Source organism: Canis lupus, chromosome 10, assembly GCF_011100685.1.
Source record: "Canis lupus familiaris isolate Mischka breed German Shepherd chromosome 10, alternate assembly UU_Cfam_GSD_1.0, whole genome shotgun sequence".
Taxonomy (NCBI): domain Eukaryota; kingdom Metazoa; phylum Chordata; class Mammalia; order Carnivora; family Canidae; genus Canis; species Canis lupus.
In genome coordinates, this window is record NC_049231.1 from 52,359,716 (window position 1) to 52,374,200 (window position 14,485).

Here is a 14,485-nt window from a genome sequence, read left to right on the forward strand (position 1 = left end):
TCTGTGCACAGATTCTAGTTGAACAGTTACAGAAGGACTTTATAAATCTTTCCCTAAATGCAACTTAGCTATCAAACACGAAGTACAAACAGGGGTATTACTCTTGCTCGTGCCAACTATACACCTAGTTCTGTGCTTTGTAGTCTTTTCAGGTTCCCAGTGGACATCATTTGTCTCAAATTATGTAGCTTAAATGTACTAGATGTTCCATTTGCCTGCCTCCACAATCACCTCCCAAATTTTTTAGATTTACTGGATTTTCCTGCAGCTACATGAAAATAACTGTTTCCTTACGCAATGATTGAGCTTTTAGTCCTCACCTAGCCAGGAACTAATTCCTTAATAAGCTATGCCTGCAGTAGTTTCTAAAGCAAGAATGCCAGGAACATTTGTTATCGAATGGAACCCTTACCAATCATTAGTTGCTGTTAAGCCACAATTACATCAGTTTTCTACATGTTATAAAATCATTTTGGCATAACTGATGCTCAGGGAAATTTTGTACAATCTCTTACTTTTTTATTTTTTCAAGGTGTAAACTGATCCTGGGCATGCTGGTGACCTTTGTTTTGCCTATTATTTCGTATACATATGTTTAAAGAGGACATCAGTATTATGGCTTACAAATGATTCCAGCTTTAATTTGTAGCCACTCTGTTTGCACTATATATATATATATATATATATATATATATATATATATATATAGAGAGAGAGAGAGAGAGAGAGAGAGAGAGAGATATCTGGGTAGATATAAATATCTAAATAGTTTATTGATTGTGTATGTACAGAATATAAAAATGAAGGCTAATTAATTGAAATGGTTTACATAAAGGCAATATCCATTTACCAAATGCTTGATGTTTTTGGAACCTCAGACTGGCTGCAGATTTGCATCCACTCTTTAAACCTATAGAAATTATTTGGCTGGCATATCAGTTGTTACTAAATGTTAAGTTATGAAGATCTGAGAAGAGCTTAATACTCTTTATTTCTGATTCTGCCACAAGAAAAAGTGAAAGATTTTGTGCTATTGAGAAAGGAAAGATAAGGCGTTGAAATAACATTTTCCCACAATTTCTTCCTATAAAATGTTTAGGTTCTGAAGACTCTCCTATGTGTTAGTTGGTGCAGTATCAATAGGGCAGCTAAATATCTGGGTTATCTCAGAGCAGCCCCAGTTAAGGTCAGTGCCCCTATGTGAACTGAATAACTTTTCACTTCCAGAAGCATCATGATTTGAATGACACATGATATTAACCTTCTATATGTTAATGAAATTATTTCAACAGTTTATATAATTGGTGTTTTCAGTTATGTAATAGGGAAAATATTCACTCTAAGCTCAGTCAGCAGGAATTTTTTATCATCTATCCTAGGCCCACAGGAAATGCTGTGGGTACACATGACATGATTCTGTCACATGAGGAATTTGCAACCTTTGTGTTCTTAGTCCAACATAACAAATTTAACAGTATTCTGTGAAAGAAACAAATACACTAATGGTACTCAGCAAATATAAAATACTAACAGTGAAATGCCACAACTTTCCTACTTAATAACCTTGAACAATTTGCTTAGTATTGCTAAGCCTATTTCTCCATCTATAAAGTGGAGGCAAATATAGGATCCTATTTAGACAACAACAGTGAAGAGTCAATGAAATAAAGTCTGTAAATTGCTGAGCACAATTCTGGTCATATGATCAAGCTCAGAAGATGATGACCAAAAATAAACCAATGGATGAATTAAGTAATCACCACCAAACAAATTAATATGTGTGTAGAAAGGAACGAGGGTGGGAGCAAGAGAAGGGGGCAAGCATCCATTAAACATCTATGTGCTAAACAGTTTTATATTCTCTCTTCTCCCTGTATTACCCTCCCCCATCCCTCACTCTCTCTTCCCCTACCTCACATCCACTGATCCCTCTTTCTCTTTCTCCCTCTCTCTGCCATTTACCTGCTCTGTGACCGGGGGGTAGATTAGTCAGTCTATTTGTGCCTATTTTCTCAGGTCTACAATGGGGAGAAATGATAGTAAAATAGCTATGAGGATTTAGTACATGTAAAACATTGGTGCATAGTAAATAGTCATTAAACTTTTGTTTTTGCTCTTTCATTTAGCTATTATTGCCTGAAAGGCATAGCATGTTAATGGGTACAAATGTAGACAGTGCTCTGAGAAAAAAATGTAGACCATATTGTATCTTTCCATTACTGAGGGTTTTAAAAAAGGAATGATTTGTCCAAGTGTCCAAGTTAGATTCCTTCTTGGGATTCGGTCCTGTATTCTTTCAGTGAGCATGATTCTTCACCATATGACTATTTAGTGATTATTCACCACATGATTATTTGCCACAATAACAACAAAAGCAAATAAACAAAAAAAGCCTCCATGATGTGATTTAGCCAGATTTACCTATTAAACTTAAGACAGCTTAAGAGGTTCCTTCAAGGCCAAATCCAAATGCTTATAATTCAGAATGTTTCTTCAAAAATATTCACGAAAATATTCATGTAAGCAGTGCTCCAGTAACTGAGTGTTCTTTATAATAAGCACCTATTCCTCCTAACATGCCTTAAAAGGAAAATTGATGCTATTATTCTAGTTCAAAAGATAATGAGACAGAGGGAGGTGAATTGTCTGGACTAAGGTCATACATTAAATCAATAGCAGAGACAGACACAGAATGAAAAGTAAAAGTAAACAATTTTTTCCCCCAACAATAGCAGTACTTCAGTTCAAAGACTATTACCTTTCATTGCCTTGACTTTAAGTTTTGGTACACTGAATTGCTTTTGAAAGCAGCATGCTTTATACTATTCTCCCTACTTGAATGAGTTTTTCAAAATCACAAATTTCTACTCGTTAAATTTCAAATAACTGTCAGCATATTTATTAAGGGTACACTTTGAGTCTGGTCAGTGTGCTGTGGCCTAAAATAATAAGGGGGCTGAATCTGGACCCTGTCCACATTGCCTGAGCAGCCAGTCTCACTCCACTAAACTCCACTGAGGGCTTCTGATGCTAAGACCTGACTTCTCCAATTAGCCAGGTGGTTTATGGCACTGTCTTCTAGGTCTTGTCACAGCACTGTTATTTGGGAAAACAGTTTGTTACGCTGAATGATTATTTTCACTAATAATAAAATGGCATTACATCATACAGTTGTAGCTGAGCATCTCAAGTCAATATAGAGACTGGGGAATGTGAAATAAAGTACACTCTTAGCAATTCACTTCCAATTATCTCAGAAGGAAGTCAAAATTAAAGAGCAGAGACTATATCTAGAAGACTTTTATGGGTTTTACTTTGTTTTGTTTTTGTCTCTTAGCTGTTTCACTAGCCTGATTAACACTGAAATATAGGATACCTCTTCTTTTCTCGGATGGCAACAAAATGGTTTAGAGAGCAGGAGAGCTGGGAAGCCACCTTTCTTTCCACAGCCAAGAGTCATCCAAAGGGCACTAATGCAAAGCAGACTGTGTCCATGGGGTCTTTTAACAAAATGCATCTTTTAAAGTGCACATGAAGAACCTACTTGAGTTTGAACTGTGACTTTGGAGGTTTGAATGGACAAGCCACATGTGGAACTCTTATACTGGAGAAAATCATCCCCTCTTTTAGGAAACTGTAAAGGACTCCCAAGAACTGTGCCCAGCACCAATGTAGCCCCACGGCCTATGGGGCCTATAGGAATGTGGTCCTATGTTGTATTTCCTATTGTTTCCTCTCACACTCTCCATGTTTTATGTCAGCTAAATTATTTGTAGTTCTCTGCATAAACCCAGAGCAGTCCTGCTTTTTGCAATTCTTTTCCCTCAAACCTGTTTTACTCTTTTCCTTACATGTATTCCTCATCTCAGTCTGTGAAAACTCCATTTACCAACTGCTAATTGCTCAAACTAAAAATTTCTAACCACTGTTGAATCCTTTTCCGTATCTACCTGTTGGATTCATCAACAAATCCAGATTCCAAAAACTTCTCACTTCCTCTATTACTACAAAGCTGGTGCAACTAGCTTTCTTGCCTAGATTATAATAACAACCTTCTAACCTTGCTTTCCTGCTATTTTCAATAAGGTACAACATGATTCTGTTAAATATAAACATCCTGTCACTCCTCTGCTCAAAACTTTACTTTTCATATCAGTCAGATCAAGGCCAATATTCCAACAGTGACCTATAAAACCTTCTCAGATCTGGGTCTACCTTAGCTTTGGCCTCATTTCCTACTACTTTTCTTTTGCTCATCCTGTTCTAGTTAGAATGGCTTCCTTGCTTTTCCTTGTTCAAACCAATCACATTCACTGCTCAGATCCTTTATACTTATTCTGCATGAAATTCTCTTCTTCTACCTATGCAAATGCAAATGTTTCCCCTTATCTTCTTCAGTTACCTGCTTAACTGCCATAGTCTCTGTGAAATCTTTGTGGGGTTTTTCCCCCTGCCCACTGCCCATTCTTATCTAATATATTGTATCTTTTATTTATATTGTTTTCCTACCTGTCTCCTACCATTAGAAAGAAGTCTTTACTAGCAAAGGACTTTTATCCATTTTGTTTATTGTTGTGTCCCTCAGCCCTAGAAGAGAGCCAGGCCATATCGCAGATTCTCATCAGATATTTTTAGAACGGATGAATAAATAAAGTGGCCTGTATATTGCTGAAAGACTTCATAAGCATTTCAAAAAATAATTGAGTTATTTCTGCCTTGAAGAGCCAGTTTCTACAGGGTCTGGAAGCATACAACTCCTAAGTTCCAAATAGGAAGGATGATGAAATCTTCTTTTCAAAGAAATGTCACTATTACTATTAGGTCCTGGTTACAATTCCCCAAACTCCCTGTGGGCACAGTTAATCTGAGGCCCTTTTGAGAAAAATGTCAATTACTTCTTGGGTTCTGCTTTCTCCAGCACCATGACACCCACCCTCCCCCCGATTAGTTCACACCTCCTTTTCCAGAGTGTCAACTTCAGAGCCAGCACTCATTCTCTTCAAATAAATTACTAAAGGCAACATGATAACCTGGCAGGATTGTCTTAACTTCACTTGTCTTTCCCCCTTTGAAGTTAAATCCCCTCCGCTCTTATCAGATTATCTGAGTAGGTTGTATCTGATGCATTATTGGTTCTGTTGTTCTATTTTAGTGTGAACATTTTAGTGTATTCTAATGAGAGGTGAAATGAATTTGCTAATGACATGAATAATTATAAGTGTAAACATGAGCTGGGTATGAGACTACTGGGAGAAAGCCTCAGTAACGAGACAAACCCTGTGGAAGCCAACAAAGAGAAAAAGCGATAACTGTAATCAAAGTCTTTCTCCCCTTCTGGCAATTTATACTGCAGATAGGCTCGTGATGCTGAGTGCATGAACTAATAGGAAGGAGGGGGAGGATTTAGGCCAAGTTTTCACTTTTCAAAGTTGGTAGCCTATTGATGAAGGGTGGATATGAGCAATGCTGGACTCCGAATTGCCCAGTGAGGAGGAGAAAGGCTTGATTTAATTATAATCGCCTTATATGTATTATGGTCTTATTATGAAGACTGTGCTAGACATTTCCAAGGAAACAGAGATGAGTCAGCATCATCCCTATTTCAAACAATTTTACACTTAATAAAGAAGAATATAAATGACTATATTGCAAAGATATAGTCACAATTGGCACAAAAATATAGGCATAAATAGGCTCAATGATACAGGCACAAGATTGCTAGGAAGTGCAAATGATGAAGAGGACATAGCTGATTCACCTGTTTGCTAAGCAGAGGAAGATGGGAAGTAAGTGTGGTAGTATGTAAATTCTGGAAAAAGCCTGTGCCTATGAAGAGAATCTGGGATGAGTTTTGAAATACACGTGTGATTTGAATGGTCAAGTTCAGGAAAAATATGACAGGATATGGATGTAAAGTTAGAAAAGTTCAGAATATAGTAAGTCATCTACTGGAATGAAGTATAGGGACATGATGGTAAGTAGGCCTGAAAGAAGAGTGTAGACAAATAAAATCCTTGAATATCAGGCCGTAAGTTTATACTTTGTGGGAAACAGGGAGCCACTGAAGACTTTAGAATGTGAGGGAGACATAAGAGCTCACAAAATATAAGATCCTTTTAGGAGTTTCCAGGAGAAAGGTGAAAGGGTTACTGTATTTTTTTTTTTTTTTTTTTTTTGTCTCTTGGCCATTGGCTTTCAAGGTTTTTGTAGAGATCATCTGACCCACAAGTAATTTAGAGATTGCTGTTGAGAGTTTAATCAATGTAAATTCTGAATTAGAGAAAATCCTCACAGCTATTCTATTATTTTTCCCCATTGCAGAGGTGAGAAAACTGAGGCACAGATATTAATTAATGCTTCCAAGAACACAGTTAATAAATGGTGGGGGGAGTGGGAGTGGTGAGATAGGGAGGAGAGGAGAGGGAGAGAGAGAGAGAGAGAATCAAACATGCATTGTTTAATCATTATAGAAGCACACCATTAGACAGTTGCTTAATATATTGTAACCTTGAGTAAATTTAAAGCACTAGAATTTTAATGGGGATTAATAAGTTGAATTAATAGAATTTTTAACTATATGACTGAACACTTTGGTAGTTTTAAATATTTCTCAATCGCCTTATTATATTGATTGAACAGCTCTAATCAAGATTACACAGAAATATTTCATGGATTCTGAGCTTTCAAGGCTCTGGATCTCATTGAAGAACAAACAGAGATATATGAAGTATAAACAAAGAGAATGCTTACTTAATTGTAGACAAATAATTATCCTTAATATTTAGTGAACATTAAGTAGATTTGGTTTTGGAAGGTGAGTAGAAGAGTAATTCTGCAACCTTTTTTTTTTTAAGGAAATAGTCTCATTAATGCAGCTAAGGTGTTCTTGTTTGCTCCATTTAACAGCTATTCAGCTGTATTCTCACATGGTGTGTGTGAAGAAGTCAGTTATAAAAAAATGTTGTAAGCACCTTTATTAAGAAAAGGATAGCACAATACCATTTCCTCCACCTCATCACCTCACTTACCTGCATGGGGATAATCACAACTACCTAGGTGCTCAAAGAATTAAAAATGGAACATCATTCAGAGAACAGTTATTCAGAGAAAAGCAAAATGACATCCCCACCCCCCCCAACCTCAGTCTCGGAAAAGGAGAAATCATGATTTTTCTAACATATTTTTATATATCTCTTCCTGATCATCCACTTAGCCTAAGAATAAATCCCTCTACTCTATCCCTCTATCCCTCTACTCATTGTCTAGGCTCCCCTCCAGGAGCTTGAAGAGAACTATGTTCCCAATAATAAGGATTTTCCTCCTGTATTGGGGTAGACTATTGTAAGGATGCATCTATTATCATTCACCTAAGCATACTCATATGTGTACATTTCATTTCCATAATTAAACTCTAAAGATCCTCATAAACAGAAACCAAATACGTGTGTATGTGTGTGCATGTGATTGTCAAAATGTTATTTGTTGAGGGATACCTGAGGGCTCAGTTGGTTAAGTGTCTGACTAAATTTCAGCTCATGTCATGATTTCAAAATCATGAGATCAAGCCCCATGCTGGGCTCTACACTGGATGTAAAATTTGCTTAATATTCTCTCTCCCTCTTCCCCTTCCCCTGCTCATGTGTCACATACACACTCTCTCTCTCCCTCTCTCTCTCTCAAAAAAAAAAAAATTATTTGTTGAATGAGAAATCAGAAAAACATTTACAGAAAAATCTTTGTATTCATAAGTAAGGAAATCTTTCATTTCTGAGAGACCTGAAACTACTGGGAATCTGTACTATTCAGTGACCAGATATCCCATTCATTATGCCTTTGTCAACCAAATAAAAAAGACATCATATAATCCCTTTTATTTCCTTTCCTTGAGGCTGAGGCTTCATTAGAAGTTAGTGTTGGGTCAAGAACTTTTGAAATAAAAATTCTATCTTTCCCACCAATTATTCTTCTAGAAATACAATCTAGATAGACTATCTTGGGTTAGGCTCCCAGATAAACTATTTTAGGTCAGGCTTCAGAAGCAGCCTCTGAAATAAGAATCACACGTAAGTGACTTTTTATGGAAGTGCTCCAGGAGAAAGTAGGAAAAGAATAGAGGAAAAAGAACAGGGAAGAGAAAGAATCCAAGCAAGAGCGCAAAAAGAGGTCAAGTCCTGCTATGGTCCTCTCACCCAGAGGACACAGGGAGATTTTGTAGTATGAATTATATCTCAAAGTTTGTCCTAACCAGAAACGAGGAGCTAGACTGTCAGAGCCCCATACTTGTTGTAGGCTCCATGTGGGCAAAGAAGCTTTAGGAGCCCAAGGACCATTCATAGAAGAGTCACAGGTGGGCAGCCCTGGTGGCTCAGTTTAGCGCCGCCTTCATTCCAGGGTGTGATCCTGGAGACCCGGGATTGAGTCCCACGTCAGGCTCCCTGCATGGATCCTGCTTCTCCCTCTGCCTGTGTCTCTGCTTCTCTCTCTTTCTCTTTGTCTCTCATGAATAAATAAATAAAAATCTTAAAAAAAAAAAAGAGTCACAGGTAGGAGCTGCGTAAGCAAAGTTCACTAAAGCTAGGAGAGAGGCACATAGAATATGGCAAAGAGATCAGAGGTTAATGTGAGAGTGCCCAATATATAGAGTGTTCACTATATAGATCAAGGCATTAATGGGACTGTACATATTTTCTTCTGAGTTTGATTATTACAATGACCTGAGAATCCAAATAAAGGTTTAATGGCTTTATTCACAAAATGGTACAATACAGAGAAATGTAAAAGTTTTCATCAGTTTACTCTACAAGTATCCTTTTGAATTTAAGTTATTTTAGGCTCTAGATATACATCAGACAGAAAAGAAGACACCATCTACCCACATGGGGTTAATGTTCTAGAGGGGGAAATAACACGAGAAACCAATGAATAATTGTTTTTAATAATAATAATGTAGTATTCAGAGGACAGTAAGTCACAATAGAACAAAATAGAACCATGCACAATTAGGTAAAGTTCCAAGGATGAGAGAGGTACATAAGGAATATATATTTATTTTTTTAAAGATTTTATTTATTTATTCATGAGAGACACAGAGACGTAAGCAGAGGGAGAAGCAGGCTCCCTGTGGGAACCCAATGTGGGACTTCATCCCAAGACCCCAGGATCATGCGCTGGGCTAAAGTCAGATGCTCAACCATTGAGCCACCCAGGCATCCCATTTTAAATTTAAAATGTAATTGAAAAGGATTAACTGAGCGAAGATTTAGAAGAGATGGTTAAGTATTGCTACATGCTTATCTGAGGAAAGATTTTACTAGTCAGAGAAAATAGTGCACAGGACATATGCAAAGGGAATATTCCTGCTGTGTTGGAAGAATAGTGAAAAGGCTAGCCTGTCAGATTAAGAGATAGGGGTCCTGTAAGTGATCAGGTCAGGGAGTTAATAAAGAGACACATCATTTAGAGCTTTGTAGGTCATAAAAAGAACTTTGGCTTGAGGAAGATGAGAAGCCATTGGAAAATTCTGAACAGACGTGTGACCTGATCTGAATTACATTTTGAAAGGATACTCTGGCTGTGCACTGAGAATAGATTATAAAGGGGCAAGGATAAAAGCAGGAGGATAATTAGACACTATTGCAATAATTCAGGCAAGTTCTAATAGTGAAGTGGACCAGGACTATAGCACTGGAGATGGGTGAGAATTACTGGGGCATGTTACAAATGCAGACAAGAGAATTCCAGGGTGTGTTGGATAAAAGGTGTGACAACCAAAGGAATACCAAGGAGGATTTATACTTCTGGCCTGAAAAATCAGAAGGATATAGTGGCAAGTATGATGGCTTTAGTTTCTTCCTGAAGAAAAAGAACAAAAAAGTATACCCAAAGGTAGCAGAAGGAAGGAAATTATCAAAATTAGAATAGAAATAAATGAAACAGAAAACAGAAAAGAGAAAAGAGAAAAGAGAGACAGTGGATGGAACTAAACCTTCATACTTTAGGAAGAACATTTCATTGGTAAACCCATACTGACCAGGAAAAAAAGAAAAAAAAATACAAATTACCAATGTCAAGACTGAGAGAGGGAAATCACTATAGATTCTAATAAAATAGCATATCAAATATTATTAAACACTAAAAATAAAAAGAATATAAATTATATAAAATTAATATAAATATTAAATATAGAAAATATAAGTTATTAAAATAGCAAGGAAATTTTATGAACAGTTTTTCAGCAATTAATTCAACAATTTAGATTACATGAACAAATTTCTTAGAAGACACACACTCCCAAAGCTCACCCAAGAAAAATAGATAAACCAAATAGCCCTAGATCTGAAAAAGAATTTATGGCTTAAACTTTTCCTCAAGATAATTACAAGATGATAGGGCTCCATGGACAGCTTCTAAGAAATATTTAAGGAAAAAATAATACGTACACTACACAAACTCTTCCAGAAAACTGAAGAGCAGGGAATACTTTCCATTTCATTCTCTGAGACAGGCTGCCTTAATACCAAAACCAAACCAAACAAAGGTCAATATTCCTCATGAGCATAGAAGTAAAACTCAAAAACATAGTAAATCAATCTAACTGTATACACACACAATGATATATACCATATGAGGTGGAAAAGCAGGCAACTACCCTACCGGGCACTTAGACTTTGTGTTCACTAAACTCTTCCTTCTCGATGATGGCGAGTGTGATGAGCTCATACTGCAAATCCAGTTCTGTGAAGGACCCAGAGATGAAAAGAGACTGAGCACCAAAGCATTAATCTACTCTGCTCCTATAAAACACAGCAAAAGTCCCTACTATGTATTGAATTGTGTCCCACCAAAATCCATATGTTGAATCCCTCACCTGCAATACCTATTTGGAGATAGGTTGTTAAATTTAAATGAGGTCACAAGGGTGGGGCCCTGATCCAGTAGGATTAGTATACCCTGAAAGGAAAGACCATGTGAGGACCTCGAGAAAGCAGCCTTCTGCAAGCCAGAGAGAGGGTTTTCACCGAAAACATAATCTTGATAGACCATGATCTTGGCTGTCCTAACCTCCAGTACTGCCAGAAAATAAACTTTTGTTCCAGTCCATGGGACTTTGTTTTGGCAGCTTGCGCCAACTAATGCAAGCATAAAACTAAGACTGGGGAACCACCATACCTGCTCCTGCTAAGAGACCCTTTCCTGTGGGAGTAGATTGGATCCACATGGTGATAGAACACACAGTAGTCTGATTAGAACCCAGGTCTTCCTAAGCAATAGAGCCCCCTAAACATTCAACACAAAGGTCCTCTATGAACATAATCACACCAACTTGCATCTGGGTTCATTCTTGTTCTCTATTTCCCTGTAAGAATTATGGTTCTGAGTTTTCATGAAAGTGGATTTTCAGACAACACGCAACTTTATATGAAAAGAGTAATTAAAGAAGATGGCCTTAAAAATAAATTCCTAAATCTAATCAAACCTATTATCAATCTAGTTGGTGTCTACAGCCCACATTCAAGATACTAAAATTGCTAATTGGTCTAACTTTACATTCACAATCACTAATTTCAAATTGAACAATCCTAGAGTGCTCACTTCTGAAAGCATTATTTCCTATCTTTGTCAAATCCTCAACACGTCTTCCTCTTGCTTCTTAAATCATTGCAAAAACAGAAGTCATCAAATCACCATCAAATTCCTTGTACTGATGATCATTCTTTCTGACTTCATTTCAATTATAACAGTCTTCCTGTCCTTCATTAAAGGCCAACTTTTTTATCTTTGTATTGGATTTCACCCCCACTTGCCTCCATTCACAAGAATTCTTATTCGATTATAATCCTTAGTTTGTTAAATGAATGTATTTATAATGGTTTATTGCTTTTAGTATACAGAAGTAATTTTGTAATTTTCATATTAAAAGAAAATTTCTTTTTTTTTAATTTTTATTTATTTATGATAGTCACAGAGAGAAAGAGAGAGAGGCAGAGACACAGGCAGAGGGAGAAGCAGGCTCCATGCACCAGGAGCCCGATGTGGGATTCGATCCCGGGTCTCCAGGATTGCACCCTGGACCAAAGGCAGGCGCCAAACCGCTGCGCCACCCAGGGATCCCCTTAAAAGAAAATTTCTTAATCCATGTCCAATGTTGTTGTTCTCCTTCCCAACAAAATGCCTTAGATATTTCTACTTACATGTCTTTCTCCTCTTAACCCTCTTCCAGGAGTGTGTATTTCCCCACTAGTTCTCTGACTATTCTTACCAAGGCCACCAGCAATCTTCATCTTGCCAGATCTATGTTCTTACCCAATTCTCACAGCACCAAAGGAAGTCTAAAACTCTCCTTATGTTCCATGACACCACAATCTCCAGCTTCTTTTCCTTACAGAAGTGTCACCTGCTAGTTCTCCTTTGTGCATCAATTTTCAATAATGGAATGATTGAGGGCATAGCTGTAGACCCACTCCGCTTCCCTCATTCTGCTTCTCTGTGCTTTAGGTCTTGTGAAACATTTTTAAGGACAGACACAGAAATGGAATGAACATGAGCAACTTTTCATGTAGGTCTTAGCTAGATCTAATTGTTTTATTCATAACATTTCATAACAGATTTCATTACACATAGCATTTCATTTATTATTCTAAGATACTTGTGCAGCATGAAATATGCATGGTTGCGCAGTGTAATTATAAAATTACACAAGAGGTCCTGAAAATCTTAGCTCTATATACAGACACTAGGAATATACATGTAAGTAGAAGCAAATAAGTACTACTTTAAAAAAAAAAAAGGCAAAAATCCTACTCTTTAAAAATCGTAAAATTGGGGATCCCTGGTGGCTCAATGGTTTAGTGCCTGCTTTCGGCCCAGGGTGTGATCCTGGAGTCCCGGGATCGAGTCCCGCTTCAGGCTCCCTGCATGGAGCCTGCTTCTCCCTCTGCCTGTGTCTCTGCCTCTCTCTCTCTCTCTCTCTCTGTGTCTATCATGAATAAATAAATAAAATCTTAAAAAAATATTTAAAAAATCGTAAAATGGCTTCCTCCATATTGGATGAACAATCTACATCCTGACATAGTAAAGATGTATTAGCATCATATAATGAAAAACAAAGTCTTTAACCTGAAAATCTGACAAAATGCTGATAAAAATATGAACCCTGAACATTTTTTCCTCTCTTCTGATTTCAAGCACACACCATTAAACTTCTAGGCTATCACTGAGGGCTGAGTTTTCTTCTTTCCTATCTTTGAGTTCAGTTCTGCTCTAAGAAAAGTGTGTGTGTGTAAAACAAATAAATTGGAGGAAGGGTGAGAGCTAGATTTGGCCATACTGCCAATTAGTTAAACAAGATAGAAAGTGGTCACTGAGTCATAAACATTCTCTCTTGGTTTATTTTACCCTTTTCTCCTGATGTTCCATAGTTCTTCCTGACTCTGATCCTCTTGCCTTCGTTTGTCAGTTTGCAACCTTCATCTCCCTCAGGCAGGCCCAAGAGTACACTCTCACCCTCTCTTCCACCCTCATACACACTCTTCTGCTTAAGACAAGCCAATGGATGGGCAATAAGAACCACATGGGTGAGCTGGTAAGAGTGGAAAAAGCAGTAAAAGGCCATCAAGTGAGATGGGTCAACGCCTCTTTTGGAGACCAGAGAGCTGTTCCCCACAGAACAGGGATCACAAAAATCAATCCCCTGAACCATCTGTTACTCATAAGGATGCTAAAGTTGCTTTATTTTGGGGTGCTCCTGGCAGCACATTTTCTCTCTTGCTCATTCTAGGCTTTCCAAAATGTTTGCAGCCATAAATTCTCATGCTCATAGTTTCCCATTTACTACTCCGTCCTGCTAATAAAACACATCTTTGCTGGTTTGACTTTAATGGTTCCTATCTCTGCTTTCACTCATTAGAACAAAAGACTTTTATAGCCAAGTCTAATATTTCAGAACTCTGGCTTTGTTAAGCATCTTCTTCTCAAGTGCCTTTGTCTGATTAGAAGCAACTCATCAAGCTTGTAATCCCAAGAGGCCAAAAAGTGGCTTTCATAAAGTCTAAAAGATATAAGGTATAGGAGACTCTGAAATATCCCTTTAGACCAATAGTCCTGGCATGTGTGGCTCTCCACATGTTCAGCAAATTCTGAAAACCAGAGCAGAGATCATTCCACACTTAGATGCCCACAGGAGTGATGGCATGTATCAGAGCAAATGCATTTGCATACATAGAATGAGAATGTGAATGTGGGCATGCTACAGGGTGCGGGCTCAGCCCATGGGGGCAATACCTACTCATTGCCAACCCACTGTTGTTAAGTGGGAATGAAGGCCCAGGTTGTCTTATGTTCAAAATTTTAAAACGAAGCAGAAATACAAGTTTTTCTGTGAAAGTTCCTGAAAAAAGATTTGCCTTTGCATTCCATTTGCCATAATCCAGTTGAATAGAAAAATTTTTGTAATTCCTCTTATTAACATAATGACTACTTCTTCAGT